This window comes from Rattus norvegicus, chromosome Y (genome assembly GCF_036323735.1).
Source record: "Rattus norvegicus strain BN/NHsdMcwi chromosome Y, GRCr8, whole genome shotgun sequence".
NCBI lineage: Eukaryota > Metazoa > Chordata > Mammalia > Rodentia > Muridae > Rattus > Rattus norvegicus.
Genome location: NC_086040.1, coordinates 31293744 through 31310425, shown reverse-complemented (window position 1 = coordinate 31310425; position 16682 = coordinate 31293744). Strand labels below are relative to the sequence as shown.

General features: G+C 37.4%; 1 long non-coding RNA gene across 1 annotated transcript in view; it reads left to right on the top strand.

The window, feature by feature from the left end:
- Positions 1 to 740: 740 nt before the first annotated feature.
- LOC134484486 (uncharacterized) overlaps positions 741 to 16682 on the top strand; it is a 35343-nt gene continuing 19401 nt past the window's right edge. The window contains exon 1 of the long non-coding RNA XR_010061955.1: positions 741 to 1896. This is a non-coding gene — a long non-coding RNA (uncharacterized LOC134484486). The remainder of the gene's footprint in view (positions 1897 to 16682) is intronic.

Below are 16682 nucleotides of genomic sequence, written 5' to 3'. Positions count from 1 at the left end.
TTTGAAACATCATCATCTCAGTCCTTCAACTATTATTTCTATGACTGTCATTACCTGATAGTGACTCATTAGATTTCTGAGTCAATAGCTGTAATTAGCTGGTAGTTTTCTCTTCTTTTATTTCTTATATCTTTTATTTTTTACAAATTTTATTTCTTTTTTTAAAATGTATATTTATATATTTATATTTAAAATACTGTTTCCTTTTAGAATTTCCTCCCATAAGATCCCTAACAGGTCCCTCTCCACTTCTTCTATAAACCATCCCATTACTGTCCCTTCACATTCCCTTTAAATGCAAGTCAAACCAAGGGAGGACCAAGGGCTTAACCTTCCTTTGGTGCCCAACAAGGCCATCCTCTACTACAAATGCAGTTGGAGCCTTAGGTCTTTCCATTTTCCACCTTTGAATATTGGTCTCGTACCAGAAAGATCTGGTTCATTGGCATTTTTGTTCTTATGGGTTGAAACCCTTTTCAGCTCTTATTATCCTTTCTCAGAATCTACCAACTGGAACTCCATTTCCAGTTTACTGGTTTGCCATTGACATTCACTTTTGTATTTGACATGCTCTAGCTTTGTCTCTTAGGAAATATCTATATCTGTTTCCTGGCAGAATGCATTTCTTAGCTTCATCAATGTTATCCAGTTTTGGTGGTTGAATATATATATATATATATATATATATATATATATATATATATATATATATATATATATATATATACTTTAGGTGCTTCCTACACCTATTAGGTTAGGTGGAATGATTACATGGATTCTGCACAACTAGGTCAAGAATGTAGAGTTTGCAAATGAGTATATCAAAGAGACTCCCTCCTGTACTTATGAAGGTATTGAGTTGAGGTTTCACTGTTCCTCAAGTCTTTCTTCCCCCTGCCCATGCTCCTGTTTCTTATATATGACATTAAGGAAGAATCATGGCAACACATCTAAAACCTTCAAGTCTGGCCATGGGAACACAGGAAGTAGATAGTGTAGTACAGATATCAAATGTGAATAGAGAAACGAATTGTATACTCCATGTGGTCCTTTGCTTTATTGATGTTGGTAATTTTTGAATAACATAAGGATTTGGGAATTTATAATTGAAGTAGGTACACCATATTTACACTGTTATTCTCAGTCTATAGATGGGCCCACTTTGTTTCCAAAATCATAGCAGAGAATGGAATTTGAAAACAGAATTTTTGAGTACATATTCAGGAATATTTATAATGTCCCCTATGAAGGAATGTACAATAGGAAAGTGAAATACAATATTCATTCAACGAAAGTTGTGTAGGTAAAGTACTGGCCTTTATAAAATTAAGAAAACCTAGAAAATTGAACTGTATGTCACAGGAATTGACCTGGGAATAAAAATATTATCCAGAAGAATCTCCTCCACACCAAGTTCCTAAATAATTTCTATCCATGCCAAGCCCCTGACTCATTTTCTCCATTCAGAAGTCACTAGCTTTAGAGAGATGGAGAACGAAAGTTTCCACTGTGTCACAGGAGACATACCTAAATTGGCACCCTCAAAACTGGTTAATGTAAGGAAAGCTGTTTAGAGTCAGGCCATGGCAGTTCTCAGTGACAATATCATTAGGCTCTCCCTGAAAAATCTCTTGTATCCTTGAGAGCACTAGCTTCTTCTGTGATGTAATAAGTGTTGTCCTGACTGCAAATGCCTCTCAGATATTACTTCAGTACCTATAGGTTTTACTAATTGGCCTCAAATTCAGGGGAAACAGTCATTAGGGTGGGAGAACAAAGACGATGAAGAAATCAGAGATGGGGAGAACGAAGCTGGTCTTCTGTCTTGGTATAAAAGAAGGAAGAAATACATCATCCCTGAGAAATCTCACTGAAGCCTTGGTAGGAGTGGAATATGTAAGTTGAAGAGATAGAATTGATCTGATCCTTCCACACATGGGATCAGGAGCTGGGAGCCTCTCAGAAGAATCTGGACTTCCCTGCTTCTAATGGTTCCTGGAAGTCAGAGAGTTTATATCATTAATTTCTTTCCCCCAAAAGCCAGGTGTTTGGAAGGACACTGTCATGGAATATTGGTTTAATACCAGAAAGCTCTGGTTAATTGAACTTATTGTACTTTTGGGGGTTGAAAGCCCATTCAGCTCTTGTAATCCTTTCTCAACATCTACAAACAAGGGGTCTGTATTCAGTTCTCTGCTTTGCCACGAGCAATCACTTCTGTATTTGACATGCTCTAGCTGTGTCTCTCATGAAAGTTCTAAAACCATTTATTGGCAGAATGCAATTTTATCTTCATCAATCTTATCTAGTTTTTGTGCCTGATATATATATATATATATATATATATATATATATATATATACACATACATACATACATATATATATGAATACATACATATATATATATATGTGAATACATACACACACATATATACATATATATATACATATACACATATACACATATATACATATATACATATATACATATATATATATGTGTATATATATATATATATATATATATATATATATATATATATATATATATATACTTTTGGTGGATCCTACAACTAGGAATTTTGGTTTAATATTTGGATGGATTCTGCATAGCAAGGTGAAGACTATAGGATCCACAAGTGACAATTGCAAATAGACTCCCTCCTGTTTTTTATAACCTATTGAATTTGAGGTTTCATTGGCCACAAGCCATTCCTATCACTGCCCATCACTCAGAAACTGATGTGTGGCCTGAAGAAAGAATCATGGTAAAACATCCAAAACCCTCAAGCCTATCCCTGGGAACACAAGAAGGTAGATATTAGAGGACTGATATCTAATAGAACTTCAGAACCACATTCTTTACTCCATGTTGTCCTTTGCTTTACTGATGTCTTGTAAATAATGGATAAAATATGGATTTGGGAGTTGATCATTAGAAGTAGGTACACAATATTTCCACTCTTATATTCACTCTATAGCTGAGCCACGTTTGATACCAAATTCATTGCAAAAAATGGAATTTGAAAAATGAAATTTTGAGTACACATGCAGGAACATATATAATGTCCCCTGTCAATGAATTTACAATCAGAAAATATAAAACAATATTCACTCAATTAAAGTTCTGTAGGGAAAATACTGGCACCAGCGAAACAGGGAAAACCCAGGGAATTGAACTTTATGTCACAGGATTTGACCGGAGAATAAAATTAATCTCCAGAAGAATATCTTTCCTTCTGTGTTCCTAGATCTTTTCTACCCATGACAAGCCCCTGACTAACTTTCTTCATTCAGAGCATGTAATCACTAATAAAGCAGAGAGAAGGCTCTAGCTTTAGAGAGATGTAGCATGTAAATGTTTCTACTGTATCACAGGAGACACTACTGGAAAGTGCACAACCAAATCTGGTCAATGCAAGGAAGCTGTTGAGCAGGTAGGCTATGGCAGTTCCATCATCATTAGGCCCTCCTTGAAAATTCTATTGTGTCCTGGAGAGCCGTAGCTTCTTCTGTGATATCACAAGTTTTGTTTTGACAGCAACTACCTCCTTCCATATGTCTATGGTTTAGTAATTGGCATCTAATTCAGAGTAAAGAGCGATTTGGGAGAGAGAACAAATAGGAAGAAGGGATCAGAGATGGGGATGAGGAAGCTGGCCTCTTGTCTTGGTATAAAAGTAAAGAAGAAATAAGTGGTTTTTGGAAAACACCCTGAGCAGATGGCTTTAGTTCTTTTGTTCTTCTATGGGTTAACCGAGCTCTTGGAGAAGTTGGTGAACATCCTAAAGACCTTTTGGCAGATGGTAAAGTTTCTAGACACCCCTTTTTGTATTTCAATGATCCTAGGGATTGTATGACTAAAGGTAATTGTTTCCTAGGATGAGTGCTAGAGCAAGATAGATTTTTAGGTGCTTTAAAAGACATGGAATTTTTCTGATATACTTGGACTAATGGCACAAGGTCTAAATGATTTTTTTTTCGATGTGGACTTTCCCTCAGACCTTTGGTAATATAAAAAAAAGCGTTTTATATGTTTGAAGTCTAATTTGCACAATGACAAACCACTTTGAGCATGGAGAACACTTTCTGGAGCCCTAGAGAGGAGTGAAGAAATTCTCTGAAACCCTAGGTTAGATGGTGAGCATGCCTTTTTTGTAGAAGGAGGAGTTACTTGAGCATCTTGGGACAATATGGAATGTCCAGCAAGTCCTTTCAAGGAATGGCATCTTTGCACAATTCCTTCATATTTTTTGGAAATTCCATGACCCTTTGGACAGATGGAGAAGGTTAGGACTCACCTGAGGAGAAAATGTAGCTTTTGCTGTCTCTTTGGCTGCAGAAGATGGCACAAGATCCCTTTTGGCAGAAGGGGGATGTTTGAAACTATCTTCTTTAGAGGAAATTTCTCAAGACTACATCAGAAGGATCAAATCTTAACCTTTTTTTTTATAGAAACTGGATGCCTGTGGTCCACTTTGGTAGAGGGAGAATGTCGCCTCTTTATCCCCAGAGTGGACATGTTAAATAAATCTACTTAGGTATATGGGGATAGTTCTAAAACATGCTGTTCAGATGCAGTAGATCCTAAGACATCCTTCTCAGATGAGGAAGGTCTTAATGTACCGTGTATACGTGTAGAATCCTTACTGTGATATCAGAATGGAGAGTATGTATTAGAGCTACCTCTGAAAATGTGACCTCTCCCTGAGCATCATAGACATATTCTAGATATTGTTTTGTAACTGTGGAAGTTCCAAGAGAAATTTCTTCTGCTGGAGAAGTGGAAACCGACTTTCCTATAGAAGTGTCAGGTTCCCTAGCCTGCTTGAGAGGCAAAACAGGCTCCAAAGCCCCTTCAGAAGATGAGGTAAAATCCAGAGCTTTTGAGGTATTTGGCAGATGTTCTGGGTCTGCTTGTGGGTATAAAGAAGGAATGGCAATCCTTTCTGAATATTTGGAAGAGTGTGTAGCATCTTCTGTAGTTGGGGAAGATGGCTGATTTTGAGGAGATAAGGAAGTTCCTATAGCCTACTGTGGAATTTGTGGAGGTCGTATTCCTTCTTTTACACTAATGGAATACAAGGAATCCCTTTCCTCAGTTGTCGAGGATGCTACAGACTCTGGTGTTCGCATTTCATGGTTCACATATGTTTGGGTCCATAAACTTCTCTACAGATGGAATCTGTCCTAGAATATCTTTTGTATATGTGTCACATCCACAAGACATTTCTAAAGATGTGGCTATGGGTAGACCTCCTTTTGTAGAAGTTTCTTGTCCCACAGTCTCTTTATGAGATAGAGTAATACTCAGAGAATACTGCTCAGTTTTGGGAAGTTCTAGCATCTCTGATGTATATGTGGAAAATTTTGGAGCCTCTGCTTTCAGGACAGAACGACTTAGAGTCCCCTGAGGAGGTAGGGGATATTTTATCTTCTCTGCACATTGTATAAATATGGAGCCTGCATGGCTCATTGACAGTGTGTTTTGATAAACTTGGCTTTTTGGGGCCTAATGGGATGTCAGGAGGGTCCCTTCAGTGGTAGAGGATATTTGAATAATTCTCTATTATATAGGGACATTTGAAGTACTGGGGGATATGGTGAGGCTGCTAGAACATATTTTTTATGTGCAGAAGGCACAGGAGTTCCATCGGTGGATTCAGAAATTTCTACCACATCTTGCGTGGGTGTGGAACTCTCAAAAGCCCCTTCTGAATCTGTCAATGGTCCTTGATCTAATGGTGTACATGCAGAAAATTTTGTCTCTTCTTGGGCTGGTATGTGTGTTATGAGGTTCACTTGGGTATTTGTAACTGTATTTTGTACGCCTTGGATCATAAGTGATGATTTAAGCGTATTTTTAATAGTGGAGGACTTTGAATGTCCTCTTGGCTTAATAGGGTAGTTCCGCAATCCGCTTTGTCAGCAGAATCAGGTTTCAAACTCATTTACCCGAAGCAGATTTCATAAGCACGTTGGTGGAGATAGGGCACATCTTTGACTGTCTTTGTGAATGGACAGAGCTCTCTGCCCTGCTTTGGCAGCTGGCAAAGGTATTAAAGTCTCTTCTGGAGAAGGGGCAGGACCTGTTCCACTTGTGGAATATGAGAAATCACTGAGATTACCTTTAAGAGAAGAAGATTTCCAGCCCTTTTCTTTCTGATTGGGCCTGTTGTTCCTCCCCTTAACCAGAGGCATCTTCTCAAACAAAATTTGGAGGAGAACTGGAAAGACTGAGGACCTGTAAGATAGGGAGTGAACATTTGAAATCCTTTGGAAAGTCTGTGGGACAAGAGCTGAACACCCAGAAGAGTGTGCAATACTGAGACCTCAACGAGGAGACCCTGCTACTTCTTCCCACATGTGCTCAGATCCCTAGCCCAAGAGGAAACTGCATAGTGCCACTGGATACATGAATATAGGAGCAGTCAATCTGCAGGAGCCCTGCAGTCCAAACTGCAGCTGAATCTGAACTTGTCCAAACAGTGTTCTACACCCAAATGTCATGAGGGGTGGGGAAGTATTACACTGTCAGAGGGGCAGAAACCCGTGAGAACTCTGCTCAAATTCCTGACTCAAGAAAAAAACACCTAGCTCCATCTGGGCCTCCTGTGCATAGGAACCTAGGAGCAGTAGGGTCAAGACACTTCTGGTTGCAGCCCTTATGGAAAGCTGAAAGTCAGCCCAACAAGTGAGTTCAGGCCTGAGAGAAGAGGTGATTCCAACTTTTCTGCTTGAAGCGAGCTCACTGGTTGACTCAGGACATGCAGAACTCCTCTGGGATCAGGCATTTCCAGTTTCAAGCTGGCTCCTGAACCTTGCTGATTCCAGCACAAAGCTCCCTTCTCCTAGAAACTGTGGGAGAGAGAGCTGATCACCCAGGAGTGTGGGCAATACTGAGCATACAATGCACACAGACTACCACTTCTGCCCACAATTACCCACATCTCTGGCCCAAGACAAAATTGCATAGTGACTCTGGAATTGAGGAGGAGTAAATCTACTGGAGCACCATGTTCCAGACTGTGCCTGGATCGGAACTGATCTTGTCAAACAGCTCCCTGTACCCAAATCATGATGGTGGGGTAACTAGAGCCTCAGAGAAGCAGACACTCCTGGGAAATCAGAGGAGACTACTCTCTGCCCAGATTCCTGACTCAAGAGGAAAACACCTTTTACCATCTGTGCCCCCTCCCCCCACAGAGGGACCTAGGAGAAGTATGGGAAGTTCCTTCTGGTTCCCGCCCACAGGGACAGCTGAAAGTAAGTAGACAGGAGCAACTACATGCCTGAGAGCAGAATACTCTGTTCCCTTAACTGGGTAAAAGAAAACAGGAAAACAGGTCTACAGCAGCCCTGACACACGAGCCTACAGGACGGTCAAGCCACTGTCAGAAAGAGCAAGACAAGCTAATTCCAGAGACCACCTGATGGCCACAGGAAAGCACAGGAACACAAACAACAGAAACCAAGACTACTTGGGCTCAACAGAACCCAATTCTCCCATCAAAACAAACACTGGATATCTAAACACACCAGAAAAGGAAGATCTAAATTTAATTTCACATTTATCATGATGATGGAGGATGTTAAGAATAGTAACTCCCTTAAGAAAATGCAGGACAATAGAAAAAACTGAAGTAAACAAATATAATGCAAGAAAGAGGGAACACAAAACTACCTTAAAGAACTACTTGAAAAACAGCATAACAGGAGAAGGAAATAAACAAAACCACCCAGGAGTTAAAAATGGAAATAGAAACAATAAAGTAAGCACAAGGAAGATAACCCTGGAAATGGAAAACCTAGGACAGAGACCAGGAGTCATAGAAGTGAGAATCACCAACAGGATAAAAGACATAGAAGACATAATCTAAGGAGCAGAAGAATCACACAACTGTCAAACATAATGTAAAACAGAAAAGACCTAGCTCAAAACATAAAGGATATCCAGGACACAATGAGAAGATCAAACCTAGTCTTAACAGGTATAGAAGAAAGTGAAGACTGTCAACATCAAGGGACAGTAATATCTTCAACAAAATTATAGAGTAAAACTTCCCTAATCTAAAGAAAGAGATGCCCATAAACATACACAAAGCCTACAGAACTCCAAATAGATTGGACCAGAAAAGGATATTCTCCCATCACATAATAGTCAAAACACCAAATGCACAAAACAAATAAAAATGTTAAAAACTGTAAGGAAAAAGGTCAAGTAATATATAAAGGCAAAGTTATCAGAATTAAATCAGAATTCTTTCCGGATACTATGAAAGTCAGAAGATCATAGACAGATGTCATACAGACACTAAGAGAATAAAAACACCATCCCAGGGTACTGTATCCATCAAAACTCTCAATTAACAAAGACGGAGAATCCAAGATATCCCATGACAAAACGAAATTTACACAATACCTTTCTACATATCTAGTCTTATAAAGGACACTAACTGGCAAGACCGAACACAAGGATTCAAGTAAAACCATAGATAAAGCAAGAAATTAGTCTTTTCACAACAACACATAGAGAAGAGAAGCACACAAACATAAACTAACCTCCAATTATGAAAATAACAGCAAGTGACCATCACTATTCCTTAATATCTCCAACATCAATAGACTCAATTCCTCACTAAAAATACACAGATTGACACACAATATGTAATGAGGACCCAGCATTTTGCACTACAGGAAACACACTTCAGAGACAAAGACAGACACTACATCAGAGTAAAAGGCTGGAAAACAATTTTCCAAGCAAATGATCTGAAGAATATATAAAATCGACTTTCAACCAAAAGTCATCAAAAAGCATAAGGAAGGACACTTCATATTCGTCAAGGGAAAAATCCACCAAGATGAACTCAAAATCATAAATGTCTATGCTCCAAATACAAGGGCTCCTACATACACATAAGAAACCTTACTAAAGATCAAAGCACATATTGCACCGCAAAAAATAATAGTATAAGATTACAACACCCCATTCTCATCACTGGACAGATCACAGAAGCAGAAATTAAACAGAGATATAGACAGACTAGCAGAAGGTATAAACCAAATGGACTTAGCAGATATTTACAGAACATTCTATCCTAAAACAGAAAGATAAACCTTCTTCTCACAGCCTCCTGGCACTTTCTCCAACATTAATCATATAATCAGTCAAAAAGCAGGCCTCAAAGCATACAGAAAGATAGAAATAATCCAACGCATCCTATCAGACCACCATGGGCTAAGGCTGTTCTTCAATAAAAATTAGGAAAGAACGCCCACATATACATGGACGTTGAACAATTTTTTTACTCAATGATAACTTGGTCAAGGAAGAAATAAAGGAAGAAATTAAAGACTTCTTAGAATTCAATGAAAATGAAGGTACAACACACCCAAACTCTTGGAACACAATGAAAGCTGTGCTAAGAGGAAAACTCATAGCTCTGAGTGCCTGCAGAAAGAAACTGGAGAGAGCATACATCAGCAGCTTGACAGCACACCTAAAAGCTCTAGAACAAAAAGAAGCAAATAAATGCAGGAGTAGTAGAAGGCAGAAAATAATCAAACTCAGGGCTGTAATCAACCAAGTAGAAAAAAAGGGACCATACAAAGAATCAACAGAACCAATACCCGATTCTCTGAAAAAATCAACAGGATATATTAACCCATAGCTAGACTAAGCAGAGGATACAGAGAGTGTGTCCAAATTAACAAAATCAAATATTAAAAAGGGAGACAGAACAGCAGAATCAGAGGAAATTAAAAAAATACTGTACTACAAAAGCCTAGGTTCAAAAAACTTGAAAATCTGGAAAAAAAAAGACAATTTTCCAGACAAATACAAGATACCAAACCTAAATCAGGAAAAGATAAACCATTTAAACAACCCATAACTCCCAAAGGAATACAAGCAATCATCAAAACTCTCCCACCCAAAAAGAGTCCAGGATCAGATGGGTTTAGTGCAGAAATCCATCCAAAATTCATTGAAAAATTCATAACAATACTGTCCAAACTATTCCATAAAATTGAAACAGATGGAGTACTTCCAAACTGCTTTCATGAAGTCACAATTTCTCTTATAACTAAAACAAAGAAAGACTCAACAAAGAAAGATAACTCAGACCAATTTATCTTATCAATATCAACACAAAAATACTCAATAAAATACTGGCAAACATATTCATACAACACATTAAACAATCATCTACTATGTTTAAGTAGGATTCATCCCAGGCTTGCAGGGATACCTTAATATACAGAAAATAAACAACATAATTCACTATATAAACTCCAAGATAAAAACCACATGATCCTTTCATTAGATGCTGAGAAAGATTTTGACAAAATTCAACATCACTTCATGAAAAAAGTCCTGGAAAGCACAGGAATTTAAGGCCCACACCTAAACATATACAGCAAATCCATAACTAACATTAAACTACGTGGAGAGAAACTTAAAGCAATCACACTGAAATCAGGGACTGAACAAGGGTGCCCACTCTCTCACAACTTATTCAATATAGTTCTAGACATCTTAGTCAGAGCAAGCAGACACTGAAGGAGGTCAAAGGGATATAGATTGGAAAAGAAGAAGTTAAAATAGCACTGTTTGTAGTTGATATGATTGTATACTTAGTGACCTCAAACATTCCACAAGAGAATTACTAAGCCTGATGAACAATTTCAGCAAAGTGGCTGAGTATAAAAATAACTCTGCACAAAGCTAAACAAGCAGAGAAAGAAAGTAGGGATATGACACCCTTCACAATAGCACCAAATAATATAAAATGTCTTGGGGTGACATTATCCAAGTAAGTAAAAAATATGAGCATATGAGCAGAACCTCAAGTCTCTGAAGAAAGTGAAGGAGATTTCAGAAGATGGAAAGATCTCCCATGTTCATGGACTGGCAGGATTAATACAGTAAAAATGGCCATTATATCAAACGCAACCTACATATTCATTCCAATCCCCATTAAAATTCCAATCCAATTCGTCAAAGATTTAGACAGAACATTCATTAATTCATCTGGAATAAAAAAAAATACAGAATAGCTAAAACTGTCCTCAACAATAAAAGGACTTCCATGGGAATCACTATCCCTAAACTCAAGCAGTATTACAGGGCAACAGTGACAAAAAAAAAAACAAAAAAAAAAAAAAAAAAACTGTATGGCGTTGTGACAGAGGCAGGCAAATAAACCAGTCGAATAGAATTGAAGACCCAGAAATGAACGCCTACAACCATGGTCACTTAATTTTTGAGAAAGAAGTCAAAACCATCCAATGGAAAAAAAGACAGCATTTTCAGCATGTGGTGCTGGTTCAACTGTGGGTCAGTATGTAAAAGAATGCAGATCGATCCATTCTTACTGCCCTGTAGAAAGCATAAGTACAACTGGATCAAGGACCTCCATTTCAAACCAGATTCTCTCCAACAAATAGAAGACAAAGTGTGGAAACATCTCAAACACATGGGCACTGGAGAAAATTTTCTGAACAAAACACCAAAGGCTCATGTTCTAAGATGAAGAATCAACAAATGTGATCTTAAAAAAACTGAAAAACTTCTGTAAGGTACAGGACACTGTTGTTAGGACAAAATGGAAACCAATAGATTGGAAAAAGATCTTTACCAATCCTACAACTGATAGACAGCTTATATCCAAAATATACAAAGAACACATGAAGTGAGACTACAGGGAGACAAATAACCATTTGAAAAATGGGGTTCAAAGCAAAACAGAGAATTCACAGCTGAAGAATATCAATTGGCAGAGAAATACCTAAAGAAATATTCAACAACTATAGTATAAGGGAAATGCAAATCAAAACAACCCTGATATTCCACCTCACACCAATGAGAATGTCTAAGATCAAAAACTCAGGTGAGAGCAAATGCTGGAGAGGATGTGGAGAAAGAGGAACACTCCTCCATTGTTGGTGGGATTGCAGAATGATATAACTATTCTGGAAATCAGTGTAGAGGTTCCTCAGAAAATTGGACATTGAGTTATCTGAAGACACAGCTACACCTATCTTGGGCATATACCCAAAAGATGCCCCAATATATAACAAAGACATGAGCACCACTATGTTCATAGTAGCCTTATTTATAATAGCCAGAAGCTGAAAGAACCCAGATGATCTTCCACAGAGGAATGAATACAGGAAATATGGCACATCTAACCAATGGAGTGTCATTAAGAGATACATTGAAATGCTAGCACTCTATACAACAGGGTTTTAGAGTCCCTTAGTGAGAGAATGGTCTTTTACAGCAAGGTCTTCATTATCAGACTTTGATTTAACCCATCTACCTATGAAGTGAAATTATCACAGACATAAAATAGTGCCTCTCCAGAAACAGCTTTTATCCACTAATACGCATCTACTTCTATTTCATAATTGTCATGTTTATATGGGTTTAGGATACAATATGTTCTGATTTATTAATGATATTTAAGTATTATTTGGGGTAATTTTGAAATTTTCAAAGGAACAAACCTATTTTATGATTGTATTCCATACTACTTGTAATTTGATCTTGAAGAATTTCATGAAAACTGAAGTATCGAAAATGTATATCTTCCCATTGAAAATTTGTAACATCAATCATGTGAAACTCCCGCTGAACCTCAGTGGATTGATTTCTCTGAAAGCATTTATAGACTCTCCTACTGCATTATTGCAACTCTACAGAAGCTTCACTCCCATAGTGGCAGTTCCAGATCAGATGTAAACAAACAATTTTCTTTGCCTTGGAAAAGATTTAAAATATTTTCATTAACTTTTTATATGAAACTACTAAGGATTTTGAGAAAAGGGGGCAGACAGGCCCCAGAAAGTATGTTTTTAAAATTCTTTTCTTAAAATTAGACTTTTTCATGCAATATATTTGAATTATGATTACTCTACCCACTATTCCCCCCTTCTATTCCTCTCCTGTCATCTGTATCTACATCCTTCTGACTCTCAAAACAAACCATCATCTAAGGGATAAAAATAAAATGAAAGTTAATGAATAGGAGTAGAACAAAACAAGCATATAGAAAAGAGCCAAAACAAGGTTCAAGAATCAGATACAGACACGCAGACCCAGACTTCCATTCACACACTCTGGAATTCCATGGAAACATAAAAGCAGGAAAAATATATACACAAAACATACAGAGCAAAAATTAATAGATAAATAAACATAAAACAAAATGAAAAAGACATTCTGAAGAAAAAGTCCTGACCCATTATGAGACAAGGATCCTCCAAAGATGATGTTCAGTTCCCTTAGTGCTTTATACGCAGTCTACCCTTAAAATTAGTTTGTGTACCCAGTGATATTCCCTTGGAGAAAACTAAGTTTTCATTTTCACATGATTATCCAATGGAGATAACTTCCAAATTAGAGATAAGGTGATATGTAGGCATTGGGTACTTTCAAGGGCTTATTAATGGGTAAGGAGATCTGTGAGGTGCTGTCCACTGAGCATGATACAATTGTGGCCCTCCAGAACTCAAAATACTTACATCTATCTGAAAAGACCCTATATAATATTGACACTGCCTATTCAAAGGAACTAAGTGAAGTGCTGGAGAATAGAGAATGATGTAGCCATGGGTGTCTTACTTCATGCAAGAAGATTTTAAGAGACTAAAATTTACTATGAGTTGGTGTCTCAAAGTAACACCAGAAATTACACTGTTAACGTCTCACTAACACAACTGCCTAAACAACAGCTGAGGAAGAGAGGGAATGGGGAAGAATGGAAGTTTAGTTCTCTTTCTGTTTAAATTCCTTCTTCCTCTTCTTCTTCTTCTTCTTCTTCTTCTTCTTCTTCTTCTTCTTCTTCTTCTTCTTCTTCTTCTTCTTCTTCTTCTTCTTCTTCTTCTTCTTCTCCTTCTTCTCCGTCTTCTTCATCTTCGTCTCCTCCTCCTCCGTCTCCTCCTCCTTGTCTTCCTCCTGTTCCTCCTCCTTCTTCTTCCTCTTCTGCTTCTTCCTGCTCTTCTTCCTCCTCCTCAATCTCTTCTTCTTCCTGTTCTCCTTCCTCCTCCTCTTCTCCTTCTTCTCCTTCTTCTTCTTCTTCTTCTTCTTCTTCTTCTTCTTCTTCTTCTTCTTCTTCTTCTTCTTCTTCTTCTTCTTCTTCTTCTTCTTCTTCTCCTTCTCCTCTCCCTCTGGTTTGATGTGTAGGTCCTTGATTCACTTTGACTTAGGCTTTGTACATGGTTATAAAAATGAGATAATTTGCATTCTTCTTCATGCTGATTTCCAGTTGAACCAGAATTATTTTTGGAAAATGCTATGTTTCTGCCTTTGAATGGTTTTTATCTACTTTTCCAAATATCAAATGATAGGTGTGTGGGTTCATTTCTGTGTCTTCACTTCTAATCCACTGGTCTATCCATCTGTGTCTTTACCAATACCATGCAGTATTTATCACTATTGCTCTGGAATACTGCTTGAGTTCAGGGGTGATGATTCCCCCAGAAGTTCTTTTCTTGTGGAGGATAGTTTAATCTCTTCTAGTTTTTTCTTATTCTAAATAAATTTGGAAATTTCTCTTTTTATCTCTATTAAAGAAGTGAGTAGGAATTTTGATGGAGATTGCATTGAATGTGTAAAATTAAATTGAATGGCAAAATGGTCATCTTTACTATATTAATCCTGTCAATCCATGAGCATGTAAGCTCTTTCTATCTTCTGAGATAGTACTCAATTTCTTTCTTCAGATACTTGACGTTTTGTCATACAGATCATTCACTTGCTTGAATAAACTTAAACCAAGATATTTTATATTATTTGGGACTATTGTGAAGTGTGTGATTTCAATATTTTCTTTCTCAGCCTGTTTATCCATTGAGGAGAGGAAGGCTACTGGTATGTTTGAGTTAATTTTATACCCTGACACTTTGATGAAGTTATTTATCAGGTTAAGAAGTTCTCTGGTGGTACTTTTGGGTCACTTAAGTATATACTATCATATCATCTGCAAATGGTGATATTTTGATATCTTCCCTTCCAATTTGTGTCAGTTTGACCCCCTTGTGGTCTGGTTTCTCTGACTATAACATGGAGTCCTGTTTTGAATGAGTAGGGAGAGAGTGGGCAGCCTTGTCTAGTCCCTGATTTTAGTGGGATTGCTTCAAGTTTCTTTCCATTTAGTTTGATGTTAGCTACAGGTTTCCTGTATATTTCTTACACTCTATTTTGATATGAGCCTTCAGTTCGTGATTTTGCCAGGACTTTTATTCGCATGGGTTGTTGAATTTTGTCAAATGCTTTCTCACCATCTAATGAAATGACCTTGTGCTCCTTATCTTTGAGTTTGTTTACATGATGGATTACATTTATGAATTTTCCTATATTAAACCATCCTTCCATCCCTTGGTTCAAGTCTACTTGATCATGATGGATGATTTTTTTGATGTGTTGTAATATTCGGATTGCAAGAATTTTATTGAGAATTTTTTCATCAATATCCCTAAGTGAAATTGGTCTGAAGTCCTCTTTCTGTGCTGAGTCTTTGTGTGGGCTAGGTATAAGAGTAATTGTGGATTCATATAAGGAATGTGGTTGTGCTCCATCTGTTTCAATTTTGTGGAAGAGTTTGGACAGTATTAGTATGAGGTTATCTTCCATTCTCATTTCCCTGCTTTCCCTATACCTAATTCCTGCAAAGGCCACTCCCTTCCCAACCTCCCCTCTCATTCAGTTTCCTCTCTCCCTCCATCCTCCTCAATATCAATTCTGCTAACTGCATTTTAAAGTCAATATTTAGGAAAAAACACTGAGTAAGTATAGGAAGTATCCCATAAGCAATTGTGGTTGGTGTTTTGTCAAGATATGAACATATTTAATTTAATAGTTGTCAAAATTCCTACATATACTTTTAGAAGAGACACTGTCTTCATTACCTTCAACATGAAGGAAAAGCATTTATATATTCTTTTAAGTTATACAAGGGCATCTGTTAAATGAGTAACACACATCACACAACTTTATTACTTTGAAAGCTCTCTTTATTGCATATATTTACACAATGAAAAGTACAAAGGCTTAAACTCATGTGAGTGTACTTTGTTTCAAAGTTAAAGTTTAGATATACAGGTTGATGACAACAGCCATCTCAGACTCAGAGGGGTTAAATACATAAGGGCATCATCTATTACCTTACCTTTCTTCTTTCCTTTATTCCTGATGAAGACTCATCTCATTTGCAGCCCCTGCTGTGAGAGATGGATCAGAAAATGCCTGAAAGTCCACAAACCAGAATCCATCTATAGGAAAGAAAAAAGACAACATCTACAAATAGTACATGCACTCAAAACTTGTTTGTAGATCTTAACACTTGAAATAAAATGCAAAAAGAAACCCATTTTCTAGGATATTACAATATACAGGAAATGGTACCTGTAGGAAGCATTCTCAGGGGATTTTAAACTTCTGCACCTAAGAATGAAACTGCCTCCATGAAGGTGAAGATTTTTTTCTTTGGCAAGAAAGTCAGTCTGTCTCTTGACAGTTGTGCAGTCTGTTCATCACTAGAGCAATGGTGATGCTTTATGAATGTGAACAGATAAACACATACCAGTTTTCACTTCTTCAAATAATTTCAAGAAGAACCTGAAAGAGAATATATAATGTTCCACAGATGAAATATGGGAATTTAAATTAGCCAG